This window comes from Hypanus sabinus, chromosome 9 (assembly GCF_030144855.1).
Source record: "Hypanus sabinus isolate sHypSab1 chromosome 9, sHypSab1.hap1, whole genome shotgun sequence".
NCBI lineage: Eukaryota > Metazoa > Chordata > Chondrichthyes > Myliobatiformes > Dasyatidae > Hypanus > Hypanus sabinus.
The window spans coordinates 157,881,725-157,897,286 of NC_082714.1; the positions used below are offsets into that span (position 1 = coordinate 157,881,725).

The 15,562-nt window shown below is 43.1% G+C and overlaps 1 protein-coding gene across 1 annotated transcript in view; it reads left to right on the plus strand.

The window, feature by feature from the left end:
- The window catches only part of LOC132399954 (transcriptional repressor scratch 2-like), a 47,579-nt gene that overhangs the window by 7,064 nt on the left and 24,953 nt on the right, over window positions 1-15,562 (plus strand). The gene's annotated exons all lie outside the window — the stretch shown is intronic.

A 15,562-nucleotide genomic window follows, 5' to 3' on the forward strand; every position in this document is an offset into this window, starting at 1 on the left:
ACTTTCCCGTTATAGCTGCTGTTTGTCATACCTTTTGTAATGATCTGAATCAGGTCCCAGCCTTCAGCTTTTATTTTTGTTCCATTGTTGTGCATGGCTGTACTTCCATTCAGTAAGGTCCCCATTTCAACTGTAAGGATTATAAAAATACCCTTCCTCCCCCATCACTTAATTTCGAACGTTCAATGCATTACAGAGCCGAGCTCAATGATCACAAAACCTACATAAGAACAGCATTAATCCCCTAATTCTCAGCTCACACACACCCATAACAGCCCCCTCCATTACTTCATCTTTTAAACAGCATGATGGGCTTTGTGAATTTTCTGTGATAATTTGATAGCTCATTATTCAATACGTAACAGCCTAGGTGGAGCTCACCTACATCCACTTAGGGGCTACTTCATTAGGCACAAGAGGCAGCTAAAACAGTGGCCATTGAGTGTATACTTGTGATCTTCTGCTGCTGTAGCCCGTCCACTTCAAGGATCATCCAGTTGTGTGTTCACAGACGCTCTACTGCACACCACTGATGTAATGTGTGGTTATTTGCGTTATTGTCACCTTTCTGTCAGCTTGAACCAGTCTGGCCATTCTCCTCTGACCCTCGCATTAACAAAACATTTTCGCCCACAGAACTGCACCTCTCTGGGTGTTTTATTTTGTCTTCGCACCTTTCTGTGTAAATCTAGAAACTGTTGTGCGTGAATATCTTAAGAGATCAGCAACCTCTGAGGTACTCAAACCACCCCATCTGGCACCACAATCATTCCACAAAGTCACTCAGGTCACATTTTTCCTCATTCTGATGATTGGTCTGAACAACAACTGAACCTCTTGACCATGTCAGCATGCTTTTATGCATTGAGTTGCTACCATATGATTGGCTGATTAGATATTTGCATTAACGAGCAGGTGTTTGGGTGTACTTAATGAAGTGCCTACTGACTGAACTTTGCAATAGGACTCTCCTATTGATAATTTTTGAAAATTTGTCTGCATTTGCAAAAATAAACTTATCATACAATGGCTTCAGGTACATCGGCAAGGGTTCAGGAGAAGCAAGGAGGGATGTGTTTTCCAATAATCAACAAAATGGCTTTGATCTAAATTCCTGCACACACACCTTTCTGAGAATAATGCATGGAATGAAAGGGTTAACATGAGGAGCATTTGATGGTCCTGTACTCAATGGAGTTTAGAAGAATGAAGGGGGATCTCATTGAAACCTATTGAATATTAAAAGGCCCAAATAGAGTGGATGTGGAGAGGATGTTCGTATCGTGAGTGAGTCTAGGACCAGAGAGCACAGCCTCAGATTAGAAGGATGCCCCCTTTAAAACAGAAATGAGGAACAATATCTTTAGCCAGAGGGTAGTGAATCTGTGGAATTCATTGGCACAAATGGCTGTGGAGACCAAGTCATTAGGTATTTTTAAAGCAGAGGTTAATATGTTCTTGATTAGTAAGGGAGTCAAGGTTGCGGGGAGAAAGCAGGAGAATGGGATTAAGAGGGCCAATAAATCAGCCATGGATGGAATGGTGGAGCAGATTCAATGGGCCAAATGACCTAATTCTGCTCCTATGTCTTATGGTTTTATGGTCTTTCAAGATTTCATTGAAGGAATTCACTCCTCTGTGGTCTGTAAAAGTCATACATCCTTGGTTCTCCAATTAAAAAGATGAGGATGTGTCTGCCCTCTCAGGTAGACATCAAAGATGCTGTGTTGCTGTTGTCAAAAGGGAGGGAGCTGTGCATTATTATATGCAGCTTAACGTTATATAGGATAACACCAAGTAGAAGTGCCTTGAACGTGTGTGCCAGCAACTGGGAAATCAAGCCAAAGTCAGCACAAATTGGGAGTGCGATGCCAGTGATTTTATGACACCTCAGCAGTCACCAACATGCAGACAGAGAAAATGAATCCATGGTGTAGAGTCCACCCCACAATATGCTTTAAAACTCTTGTTAAATTCTTAATAATTCTTGTGGTCTGCAGTTTAGTCAGCAGGGAATACAATTGGGTTCATTTAACAATGGATTCAGAATTAGAATCAGGTTTATTATCACTGACCTGTGTCATGAAATTTGTTTTGTGGCAGGAGTACAGTGCAATACATAAAAATATGTAAATTTTATTTACTGTACCTCCTTCCTGATAGTAGCAATGAGAAGAGGATATGTCCTGGGTGATGGGGGTCCTCAGTGATGGATGCCGCCTTTTTGAGATGTCATCGATGCTGTGCTGGCTTGTGCCCATGAGGGAGCCGGCTGAGATTGCGACCCTCCGAAGCTTTTCCCGACCCTGTGCCGTGGCCCCTCCGTACCAGACGGTGATGCAACCAGTTATAATGCTCTCCGTCGTACATCTGTAGAAATTTGCTAGAGTCTTTGGTGACATAGCAAATCTCCTCAAACTCCTAATGAAGTACAACCGTTGATGTGACTTCGTAATTGCATCAATATGTTGGGCCCAGGATTGATCTTCAGAGATGTTGACACCAAGGAACTTGGAACTGGCCACCCGATCCACTGCTAATCCCTCAAAGAGTTCCTCCTCTCCCTTCTAGATTAGTGTGCTGTACAATGTATTGAAAGTACATGGTACATTAACAAAGACATATTTATTTTATTACTATTTATGACTTATAGCATTATGAAGGACCCCATGCATCCCTCATACAACCTCATCTCCCTCCTGCCGTCTGGGAAAAGGCTCCGAAGCATTCGGGCTCTCACGACCAGACGATGTAACAGTTTCTTCCCCCAAGCTATCAGACTCCTCAATACCCGAAGCCTGGACTGACACCTTGCCCTATTGTCCTGTTTATTATTTATTGTAATCCCTGCACTGTTTTTGTGCACTTTATGCAGTCCTGTGTAGGTCTGTAGTCTAGTGTAGCTTTCTCTGTGTTGTTTTTTTTTACGTAGTTCAGTCTAGTTTTTGTACTGTGTCATGTAACACCATGGTCCTGAAAAACGTTGTCTCATTTTTACTATGTACTGTACCGGCAGTTACGGTTGAAATGACTTGAGGACTTTCCAAGGTAGTTAGTAGGCCATGAAGTAGTTTTGAAGTGCCATCCTGTTAAAAATGGGCCAGCCATTTTGGGCACAGCAAGACTCAGTGATGATAAGCTGTTTTTTAGTGATGTTGTTGTAGCTAGGGATATACACAGAGGACTGAATAGTTAAAGGTCTAATCAAACTCAAGTTTATTGTCATATGTATGTTTTAACTGACAAAATTAACAACTTACTTGCAGCATTACAGGCACCATTCACAAAACAAGTTATAAATCATAGAAAGAACACAACTAGAATAAAAGGACGTCCATTTTAGTGCAAAGTGGTTGCTGAACTGTAGTGATTAGGGTGATCTGGTTGGCGCAAGAGCCGAATGGTGGAAGGATAGTAGCTGTTTGTTTATTTATTTATTGAGATACAGTGAGGAACTGAGCTGTGCGGCCCAGCAAATTCCTAAACTAGTCATGGGACAACTTATAATGATCAACTAATGTGCTAACCACTACGTCTTTGGACTGTGGGAGGAAACTGGAGTACCTGGAGGAAACCCACATGGTCACACAGAGAACGTACAAACTCCTTACAGGCAGTGGCAGGAATTGAACCCAGGTCACCTCTAATGTAAAGAATTGTACTAACCACTGTAACACCGTGTTCTTGAACCTCTACTCACACCAAAGACATAGGAGCAGAATTAGGCCATTCAGCCCATCGTTTGCTCTGCCATTCAATCATGGCTGATCTAATATCCCATTGATCCATTCTAAAATTCACTAATTATTAAACATGCTAATACATGCATGTATTATGTGCTTAAGTGTATTATAAGGTGGGTTTTAACTCCAAAAGAGACCAGATTTGAATGGCTATGCTTTTTCCTCAGCAGCGTAAATATTTTTTACTGCCCCATGGAGACTTAGAGCCATAGAGTCGTAGAAAGTACTTCACAGAAGGAGGCCCTTCAGCCCATCTAGTCCATGCCAAAAACATTTTAACTGCCTACTCCCTCAACCTTCACTGGGCCTTCCATACCCCTACCATCCATATACTTTGCTTAAATCTTGAAATTGAGCTCGCATGCACCACTTGTCCAGGCAGCTTGTTTCACACGATCCTTTGGGTGAATAAGTTTCCCCTCATGTTTCCCTTAAACTTGTCAGCATTCACCTTTAACCCATGACCTCTGGTTGTAGTCCCACCCAATGTCAGTCGTTGCATTTACCCTATCTGTAGTCCTCATTTCTTGTGTTCCTATTTGCAATGGTGATAGAGGATACTTTTATATCTTTTATTTTACTTTTACTTGAAATAATAGAGGGGGCCTCCATGAGATATCTGTAATAAAAGACATAGCTTTGGCACTGCAGCACTCCACCTGCATGCTGCAGACAAATGGGTTTAGCTGTGAGGCTCTGTGGTGGGAGCTCCTAAGGAGCTGGGATTGCTGTATTATTGTCACATGTACCAGAATACAGTGAAAAGCTTGTCTTGTGTACTAATCACACAGATCAAATCATTACACAGTGCATTGAGGTAGAATAAGGTAAAACTCAATTCAACACTCTACGATTCAGGAACAGCTTTGTCTGCTTTGCAATCAGATTTCTGAATGAACATTGAACCTGTGAACTCACTATCTTTCCTTCTCTCTTTTTGTATTACTTATTTAATATATTTTTTAAAAGTCTTTACTGTAATTTACAGTTTAATTATTTTGTACTGCAATGCACCCAGTGCCTCATAACAACAAAATTCCATGACATATGTCGGTGATATTAAACCTGATTCTGATACTGAGACAAGAACAATGCAGAACAGTGTGTAAGAGCTAGCAGAAAGGTGCAGCACAGGTAAATGATAAAGAGCAAGATCATAATGAGGTAGACTGTGAGGCCAAACATCTATCTCATCATATAAGAATTCCATTCAATCATTTGGTAACAGTGGGATAGAAGCTGCCCTTGAACCTGGGGGAACCTGCTTACAGGCCCGATGGGAGAGGGTAGAAGAGAGAATGTCCGAGCTGGGGGGGTCTTTGATAATGCTGGCCGCTTTACTGAGGCAGTGAGAAATGAAGAACGAGTCCACAGAGAAGAGGCTGGTTCCTGCTCCTGTTCATCACCCCACCCGGCCCAGTCATGTGCAGACACGATTGGTAACTCTGTTCTGCACTTGTTATCAAAAAAACCATTTTGACTGGTTTACCATGAGTGATGTCAACTGATGTATAACTTTCTACCAACTGCTGACAGAGTCACCAACACCTCAGGACCTGCATCTAGAAATGTGAATTTGGTCAGCACCTCCACACCTTCCATGTTGACCCATCAGTTTCTCTGAGCAATTCCCGAGGAGTTGTGCATCATCTTAGAAGAACTACACTAGCATTGTTCTGAATTTATATCTGTCCCTTATGGTGGAACTGCAGACCTAACCCTGTTTTGGCCATTCCTCCATTCTCCTGGCCAATATTTACCACTCAACTAATAGCTGATTATCACTAGTTCATGTGTGTGTATGTGTGTGAGTGTGTGCTTGTGTGTGTGTGCCCATGCATGAGTGTGTGTGTGTGTGTATGAGTGTACGTGCGTGTGTGTATGTACATGCATGAGTGTATGTGAGTGTGTGTATGAGTGTGTGTGGGTATGTGTGTGTATATGTGTGTATGTGTGTGAGTGTGTCTGTGTGGGAATGTGTGTGTATCTGTGTGTGTGTCTGTGACTGTGTGTGTGGGTATATGTGTATATTTGTCCATATGTGTGTGTATGTGTGTGAGTGTGTTTTTGTGTGCATGTGTATGTGTGTATATGTGTGCATGAGTGTCTGTGTGTGTGTGTGTGTGTGTGTGTGTGTGTGTGTGTGTGTGTGTGTGTGAGAGTGTGTGTGTGTGTGTGTGTATGTGCACGTGTGCGTATGTGTGTATATATGTGCCTGAGTGTGTATATGTGCACGTGTGTTTGTGTTCTTCAATTGGATGTTATGATGCAAATGTTCCAACAATGACTGCAATTCACAACCAGCTGTCAGGTACTCGTGTTTGTCCTGAGACTGCTCCGTGGGATCATGGGACCTCACCATGCCACCTCACGGTGCCAGCAAACCCAGCGTCACTCCTAAATTGTGCTGCTGTCCACACGGTGTTTGCATGCCTTCCGGTGTCCATGTGGGATTCCTCTGGGTGCTCCAGTTTCCCCACACTTCCCAGTGATGTGCTGGATGGGAGGTTAATTGGCTAATCTAAGTTAAAGCTTGTGCACAGGTAGGAGGAAGTTAATGAGAATACAGTGTTAGAAGGTTACAAGAACATAATTACTGAAGGAATTCGATTGGAGTATGAGCAAGCAAAGGCTCAATGGGCTGAACAGCCTTCTTCTACACTTAGTGGCCACTTTATTAGAAACCTCCTGTACCCAATGAAGTGGCCACTGAGCATATTTCTTGGTTTTCTGCTGCTGTAGTCCATCCACTCCAATGTTCAGTGTGTTGTGTGTTCAGAGATGCTCTCCTGCACACCACAGTTGTAACACGTGGTTATTTGAGTTACTGACACCTTCCCGTCAGCTTGAACTAGTCTGGCCATTCTCCTTTGACCCTTCTCACTAACAAGATGTTTTCAACCACAAAACTGCCACGTACCAGATTTTCGTTTTTCACACCATTCTCCGTAAACTCTAGAGACTGTTGTGCATGAAGATCCCAGGAGATCAGCAGTTACTCAAACCACCCCATCTGGCACCAACAATAATTCAATAGTCAAAGTCACTTAGATCACATTCCTTCCCCATTCTGATATTTGGTCTGAACAACAACTGAACCCCTTGACCATCTCTGCATGCTTTTATATACTGAATTGCTGCCACATGATTGGTTGATTAGATATTTGCATTAACGAGCAGACGTACAAGTGTATCTAGTGAAGTGGCAACTGAGTGTATGTTTTCAAGATTTTTTTTCATTCATATACTTTCACCATCAATAAGTCTTCATGGTTCTTTAACCTGATTTTTTAACTGATTTTTGGGATGCTGTGTCACTGGGGTGGGTTACTCATCAGGCAGGTTTATACAAGCTGGGAATGTTTTCTTTGGTGCAGATAGGCACTTACTTGAATTGTGTGACATTTGGAGAAGCCCAGAAATACACATAGACTAGGAAGGGTCCGTGGTCTGTCGAGACACAAGATACTGAAGGCACTGGAATACAAAGAAATACAACTGTGGGAGGAATTCAACAGTTTGAAAATGATCAATGAGAGAAAAGGAATTGTCAATGTTTCAGGCCAACATTGTCAACATTTCCTTCCCTTGGATAAACAGTGAAGAAAGCTCACCATTGCCTCTACTTCCTCAGGAAGATAATCAACGTATCCTCTTTGACCCTTAGCAATTTTTATTGATGCATCATAGAAGGCGCCATCATCCTATCCAGCTATACTGGGGGTTTGGTATGGCCATTGCTTTGTCCATGGTTGTAAGAAACCATAGAGAGTCGTGAACACAACTCAGCATGTCTTGGAATCCAGCTTCCCCTCCACGGACTCTGACTACACTTCTCACTGCTTCTGAGAAGTGGATACCACCCACCCATGACATTCTCACTTCTCCCCCATTCCATCGGGCAGAAGATAAAAGAGCCTGAAAGCAAATTATCATCAGGCTCAAGGTGAGCTTCTATCCCACTGTATTGTTCCATAAATTGGACTCTTGACCTCACAATCTACCTTGCTCTGACTTTGCACCTTACTCTCTAATGTGCTGCACTTTCTCTGTAACTGTTAACACTTTATTCTGCAGTCTGGCATTGTTTGACTCTGATCTCTATGGACGGCAAGCAATCTTTTCACTGTATCTCCGTACCTGTGTGAATTGTAAACCAGTTGACCAATTTTCCAAGATGGTACTCCACCCACTGAGTTTCTCCAGCAGACTGCTTGATGTTTTAGCAGAGAGGTCAGTATTGTAGGGTGCATTGAACCAAGGAAAGTGGTGGGAAGTTCAGAACAGAGCTGAGAACTTTTATCAACCTGAGAGATGGTGGAGGCTTTCAACTTACCATCAAAGAAGAACAGTTTGCACTTGATATGTTGGAACTTGTGAGGTAAGGGGAGGTACAGTAGTAATACTTTACAGCGCCAGTTATCCAGGTTCAATTCCTGCTGCTGCCTTTCCTGCCTTGGTTTCCTCTGGATCCTCCAGTTTCCTCCCATATCTAGTTAGTAGGTTAATTGGTCACATGGGTGTAATTGGACAGCGCAGGCTCATTGGACTAGCAGGGTCTGTTACCGTGCTGTTTCTCTACAAAAAAATTTTTTTTTTAAATTATAGATCACGAACGACATAAGGAGTAAGCTAGCCAGTGAGGCCTTCCGTTGGTTGGGGCTGACCATAGACGTTGCATCCCAGCTGTCCACATGATATGTCAACCAGGGCAGAATGATAGGTTTGAGATCAGAGTTTTCCTTCTCCTAGATGAGCTGCCAACCACGGCTGACAAGTCCCATTGCACGAAGCAACTGGTTTTAAGGCACCAATAACCCACCTTTGAACCCTCCTCCTGTCATTAGAAACTGTTCCACTGGCGTTAGTAGCTAGCCACTGGAAGCATTTAGTAGGTAGTGGGAGCTTGTCCCCACTACCACCCCTCTGGCCTTCAGGAACTAAGCTTGACGGCCATAGGAACAATAGTCCCTATTCCATTTGTCCCTGCTTTATATCTATCAATTAAATATATCAGTCTGTTTCTAGCACATGCACTTCAGGATTTGGAAGCCACAAGACCATAACATAAAGAAGCAGCATCAGGCCATTCAGCCCATCAAGTCTGCTCTACCATTCAATCATGGCAGAATTTTTCTCTCAACCCCATTCTTCCGCCTTCTCCCCATGACCCTTAACCCTCTTACTGATCAAGAACCTATCAACCTCTGCCTTAAATGTACCTAATGACAGTGTCCATATCCCTCCCTGGCAACAAATTCTACAGATTCACCATCCTCTGGGTGAAAAAATTCCTCCTCATGTCATTTCTAAAGGGACATCCCTCTGTCCTGAGGCAAAGACCTCAGATCTTAGACGCTCCTACCAATGTAAACATCCTCTCCACATACACCCTATCCAGGCATTTCAGTATCCAAAGCAACACCCATGATATGCTGGAGGAACTCAGCAGATCAGGCAGCATCTACGAAGAGGAATAAACAGTTGGTGTTTAAACCGAGACCCTTCTTCAGGCCTGGAAAGGAAGGGGCAAGAGAGATCACAGAAGGCGATTAGTGAGAGATGGTCTCACTCTCAGCACTGCTTTCAGTATCCAGTAACTTTCACTGAGATTCACCGCCTCATCCTTCAAGTATAGACCCAGAGACATCAAATGCTCCTCATAAGTTAAGCCTTCCATTCCCAGGATCATTCTTGTGAATATCCCCGGACTCTCTCTCCTTGGAAACGAGACCCAAAATTGCCCACAATATCCCAAGTGCCATGCTCTAAAGGTCCGGCAGTACATCCTTGCTTCTATGTTCTGCTCTTCTCGAGGTGACATGCACAGCACAATAAACTGGATGGGACTTAATATGAAGATGAAAGCACCTGACAGGAAGTGACACGCTTCAGTGTTAAGGGTCCATACCAATCACTAACAGTCTGAACTTTGTCCATGTAATTTCGTTCAACTTTAATTACTTCCTCCCCATCGCCCCCACTGTGCACTTGCTGCTGACACACAGCTACACTGTGTTACCATAAAATCTGGAATAATAAACCTTTCAACTCAAAAGATTCTGCAAGTAAGACTATAAGGCACAGGAGCAGAACTAGAGCCATTCTGCCCTTCAATGCCCCCGATTTAATTCTAGTTTAATCACAGGAGAGTTTACAATGACTAATTAGCCTGCCAACTGGTATACCTTTAGACTGTGGGAGGAAACCGGAGCACCAGGAGGAAACCCACGCGGTCACAGGGAGAACATACAAACTCTTTACAGTCAACCCTTTCACCCCTATTCTCCTGCCTTCTCCACGTAACCTTTGATGCCCTTACTAGTCAAGAATTCATCAACCTCCACTTTGAATATAGCCAATGACTTGGCCTTCACCGCCGTCTGTGGCAGTGAATTCCACAGATTCACCACACTGTCTAAAGAAATTCCTCCTCACCTCTGTCCTAAAGGGACATCCTTGTTTCTGAGTCTGTGCCCTCTGCTCCTAGACTCCACCCCTATAGGGAACACCCTCTCCATGTCCACTCTATCTAGGCCTTTCAATACTTGATAGGCTTAAAAGAGAACCCTCCTTTCATCCTGCTCAAGATTCAACACTGAATTTAACAAGCATAGCTTTTAAGCTGGCCTGTACTGGCACACGGTCACTCAGCTGAAATATTCACTCTGTTTCTCTCTCTGCAGATGCTGAGAAATCTTGAGCAACTCACACGTACACACACACACATATCCTTCTGGACCAATGAAGGGCCTCCACCTGAACCATACCATCGGCTCCTTTATTCCTCTCCGTAGACACTTGCTTACTCACTGAGTTCCTCCAGCAGTCTAATCAACTGCATCCGAGTGAGATCGGAATTCAGGCAGCCAATGTTGTGGTACCTCTCTAGATTAGTTCTCCCTGAACTCAGCAGCTGTAGAAGACAGAGCATTAACCAGAATCAGGTTTAATATCACCGGCATATGTCGTGAAATATGTTGTTTTGCAGCAGCAGTACTTTGCAACACATAATAATAAAAAAAACTATAAATCACAATAAGAAATATATATATTAAAATTCAGTAAGTAAGTACTACAAAAAGAGAGCAAAAAAGAAAAATGGAGAAAATGATTGAGGTAGTGTATATGGGTTCATAGTCCATTCAGAAATCTGATGGTGGAGGGGAAGAATCTTCCTAAAATGTTATTTTACCTCTTGCTAAAACGCTAGCCCAATTACATCCATGTTGACACAGCAATTGTGAACATCCACTGGATTCAGTTACATTCTCTATATAACTGTGGCAAAGTGCCCATCTATACTTGGAAAGGTATGTGGCATTACAGTTGTTTATTGATCTCCCAACTACGAATTGCCATTACCAAATAATCAATGTTTAGCCCATTTTCTCACCGCAGTTGCATGACACTGGAAAGTTTGTCTTTTGGCCCCCTGACATGAAGCTGAAGGAAAGCTCTCCTCATTTTGATAAACCTAATTGCACCCCCACACCAAAAATTATAAAGGTTGAACACATCAGGACTTTATTCTCTGGAGTGAAGGAGAATGAGGGGAGATTTGATAGAGGGATACAAAATCATGAGGGGATAGATAGGGTAAATGCAAGCAGACTTTCTCCTCTGAGGTTGGGTAAGACTGCAACTAGAGGACACGAGTTAAGGGTGGAAGGTGAAAAGCTTAAGAGGAACATGCGGAGGAACTGCTTCACTCAGAGGGTGATGACTGTGGAACGAGCTGCCAGCAGAAGAGGTGGATGTGGGTTCAGTTTCAACATTTAAGAGAAATTTGGATCAGTACATTGAGGAGGCTATGGTGTGGGTGCAGATCAATGGGACTAGGCAGATTAATGGTTCTGCACAGTCCAGATGGCCTGAAGGGTTTGTTTCTGTGCTGTAGTGCTCTATGACTCTATGATGCTTTCCAATCTGGGTGAATGCAGAGAATCTAAAAGCACAGAAAATGCTGGAGACACTCAGCAGGTCACATTGGAATGAGAAACAAGAGTTAATGGTTTAGATGGATGAACTTGCATTGGGATTGAAGACAGCTCAATGGATTTCACTTACTATCTGTAGGGATTTCCTTCACTGAAAACCATTAGCCCGCTGTGTTTGTATTGAATCTTTGAATACAGCAGTGCGTTACTGGTAGATACAGCCCAGTCCATCACAGAAAAAGCCCTCCCCACTACTGAGCTCATCTACAAGGAGCACTACCATAAGAAAGCAGCATTCATCATCAAGTCCCCCACCATCCAGGCCATGCTGTCGTCTCACTGCTGCCATTGGGAAGGCAGTACAGGAGCCTTAGGTTCCACACCAAAAGGTTCAGGATCAGTTATTCCCCTTCAACCATCAGGCTTCTGAACCAACACTTAACTTATTCCACAACTAATAGACTCACTTTCAATGACTCTACAACTCATTTTCTCAATATTATTTATTAATTATTATTAATATTAATATTATTTGTATTTGCACAGTTGGCACTCTAAGCAGTGCGGGTGCATGACCGTGCAGTAACTGAAATACTCCCACGCACATAGCCTTTGTTGCTGCACAGCTGGAATTTTCTTAAGATTTAAACATTTAAAGTGCTACTCAGTTTTCAGGCCATGTAAAGATCCCCTGCTCAGAGCAATGGCTGGACTGTGCAGCTGAAAATAAATTAGAGGGAACGTTAACAGATTGTTTCATTTTGCACATTGGTTGTTGTCCACCTTTATTGTGTGTAGTTTTTTTATTGATCCTATTGTGTTTCTCTGTATCCACTGTGAATGCTTGCAAGGAAATGAATCTCAGTATAATATACAGTGACATATACAGTACCGTGCTAAAGTCTTAGGTCCATGTATATAGCCAGGGTGCCTGAGACTTTTGCACAGTACTGTGGTAATTTTATGTATTGCACTGTACTGCTGCCACAAAAAAAATCATAACATATGTAAGTGATGATAAACCTGATTCTGACATGGGTCTCTATTGTGGACTGAGAGTGGGAAGGGGACAGGGAGAGGGGAATCCTGGTTGGGAAAAGGGGAAGGGAGAGGGGAGGGAGCAGGAAGCCATAGAGAGACACCCAGTAATGATCAATAAGCTAATTGTTTGGAATCAAATGATCTTGCATGGCTGGGTGTGTTTGCACCCGCACCACCTTCGTCCCTGGAACTTCCTCTCTGCCACCTGTCCCACACTCCTCCCATGCCATTCCCAACATCCTTTGCTCCTGCCAGCTTTACAACTCACTCTCCACTCCACGTTGTCCAACACAGCACTGTGCAAAAGTCTTAGGCAACCTAACTGTACATGTGCGGAAGAATTTTGCACAATATTGTAAATTTACTTTGAACTTTGAAACAGCATTCTTGCTTGGTCCCATATCCCAGCATATGTCAGTAACCCAGCAAATTCCAGCCCAGTTTCCGTTGAAGATTATTTATGTAATATCTTTCCACTAATTCCACATCCTGGGTGAGTCAGAATACGTCTCCTCATTTTCTTCTACATCTTTTACCAATATTTTTAAATCCCTGATCTCAAAATATCATAGGCACATTCAGCAGAGGCAGAGATTTCTCTTGCTGTTAAAACATCTCGTCTTTGCCAGCTCCTTGACTGGATCAACAAGCAATCCCTGCTTGTCCAGCCTTGTGCTCTGTGAAGATCTCTCATCCTGAGTACCATCCAGTCACATGTGTCCTATCCTTCTGTCAATCATAGGGGTCTCCCTACCATCCACCAGCGAGCATTTATTAGGAATGCTGCATACACCGGGTCCTTAGTATGACCAAGGATCCCACCCATCCATCCAGCATCCTCTTTGGCTTTCTACCAACAGGCGGGAAACTTCGATGCATAAAAACATGAACAGTCAGGATGGGAAACAACTTCTTCCCTCAGGCCATTAGGCTTCTGAACTCCCTGCTACATCGCGTTCGAAGTGGCACCAGACAATTTGTACTGTACCCTACATTAGTTAATTTTTGCACTTTACTTTGTTTATGGAAGTAACTGGGAAAACGTTTAGCTCGGGTGACTGTTAAGCAGCATGACCAACTCTTCCTAGTCGCTACCCATGAAGATTGAGAGGAGCACAGATTCGACTGGGCATCAGTGAAAGGAATGTCGCAAGCCAACAAGAGAGTTCCTAGAAGTGTGGTTTTCCGCAAGCAATTCCATAAACAGACATATAGACCTCGATCCCATTTATAAGCCAATGCGAGCAAAATTCCAGACAGCACACAGAATTCGCCACGCAATCTATCAGCGACAAGAACCCCCCCCATGTCACAGTTGAGTTTCCATAATGATGACCAGTCAACTGATTGATAAGTTTATAAAAGCCAAGCATTCGGAGGACACAGCACAAGAGAGTAACACACTGATGATGTCTCCTTGTATGGTGATGAAACGTTTGCAAATGTTGCCAAGATCGGAGAACAACTCAACCCAACTTAGTTTATCTATGTGCAATTCATTTGTAGATTTAATTCTTACTTTCCTAAGTCATTGAGTGATATATGTGTGTTATGTGCTCTACCACGCTTTACAAGCGGGTCCAGAGAAATATCCTCTTGTTTGGCTGAATACATGTATATAGTTAAATGACAATAACCTTGACTTGACCTTCCCACAATCAGCTAGTAACCTCTGCTTTTCCACTCTCGTGCTTTGTGAAGATTTCTCATCCTGAGTAACATCCTGGCACACGTGTTCCCTATCCATCCGCCAATCCTTTCACCTTCCCGCAATCAACAAGCTTTCAAAACCCAATCTATGTAATAGGCTCCCCAGGGAGATGGTGGAAGCTAATAGCATTGCTTCATTCAAATGCAAATTAGGTAGATTTCTGTAATATTTTGAGACGCAATAGCTGAGTAATTTGAAGTGGAATATCTGATGAATTTTGTGTAGCTGGAAGTAATTTCCAAAGCTCCTCATCACCTGCAAATTCCTTATGTTAGTCTGAATGTTGAACATTGAGCAATACATGTACTGTATAGGAACAGGCAGTTTGGCCCACAATGTCAAATGTGTCGTTTGCATCATGAACGTGTCGGGGCAGACTCCAAGTGTTCCCCACAACTTACTGTTTAGCAGTTGTTAACCCTCACCATTCGTTCCCCCATAGCAAAAATATACAGTGAAATGTGTTGCTTGTATCAATAACCAACACAGACCAAGATGTACTAGAGCAGTCTATTAGTGTTGTCATGCTTCAGGCTCCAGTATAGCGTGTCTACAACTTACTCACCCTAACCCATACCTATCTTTTTGGGAATGTGGGAGAAATTGGATGGCAGAGGGGACAAAGCTGCTCCTGAATTGTTGTGTCTGTGCCTCCAGGCTCCTGTACCTCCTCCCTGATGGTAGCAATGTGAACTAGGCACAACCTGGGTGATAGGGGACCTTAATAACGATATACACCACCTTTTAGAGGCATTACTCCCTGACAGTGTCCGGAATACTTTGGAGGCTGGTGCCTATGATGGAACTAAGTTTCCCCATACCAGACGGGGATGCAGACGGTTAGAATGGACAAGAGGAAACCCATATGGTCACAGGGAGAATGTACAAACTCCTCACAGATAATTGACATGGTAACATGTGCCACCAGCTACCATGCCACTTATCAGTTCGAACAGCAAAAAAGTGAAAAATGGTGAATGTGTGGAAGGTCCTGCCAGGGATAGTGGTAAAGACAAGTACATTAGGTGCACTTAAGAAACTCATAGATAGGTACATGGATGATAGTAAAATGGAGGGCAGTGTAGGAGGAAAAGGTTAAAGTGATCTTGCAGTAGGTTAAAGTGTTA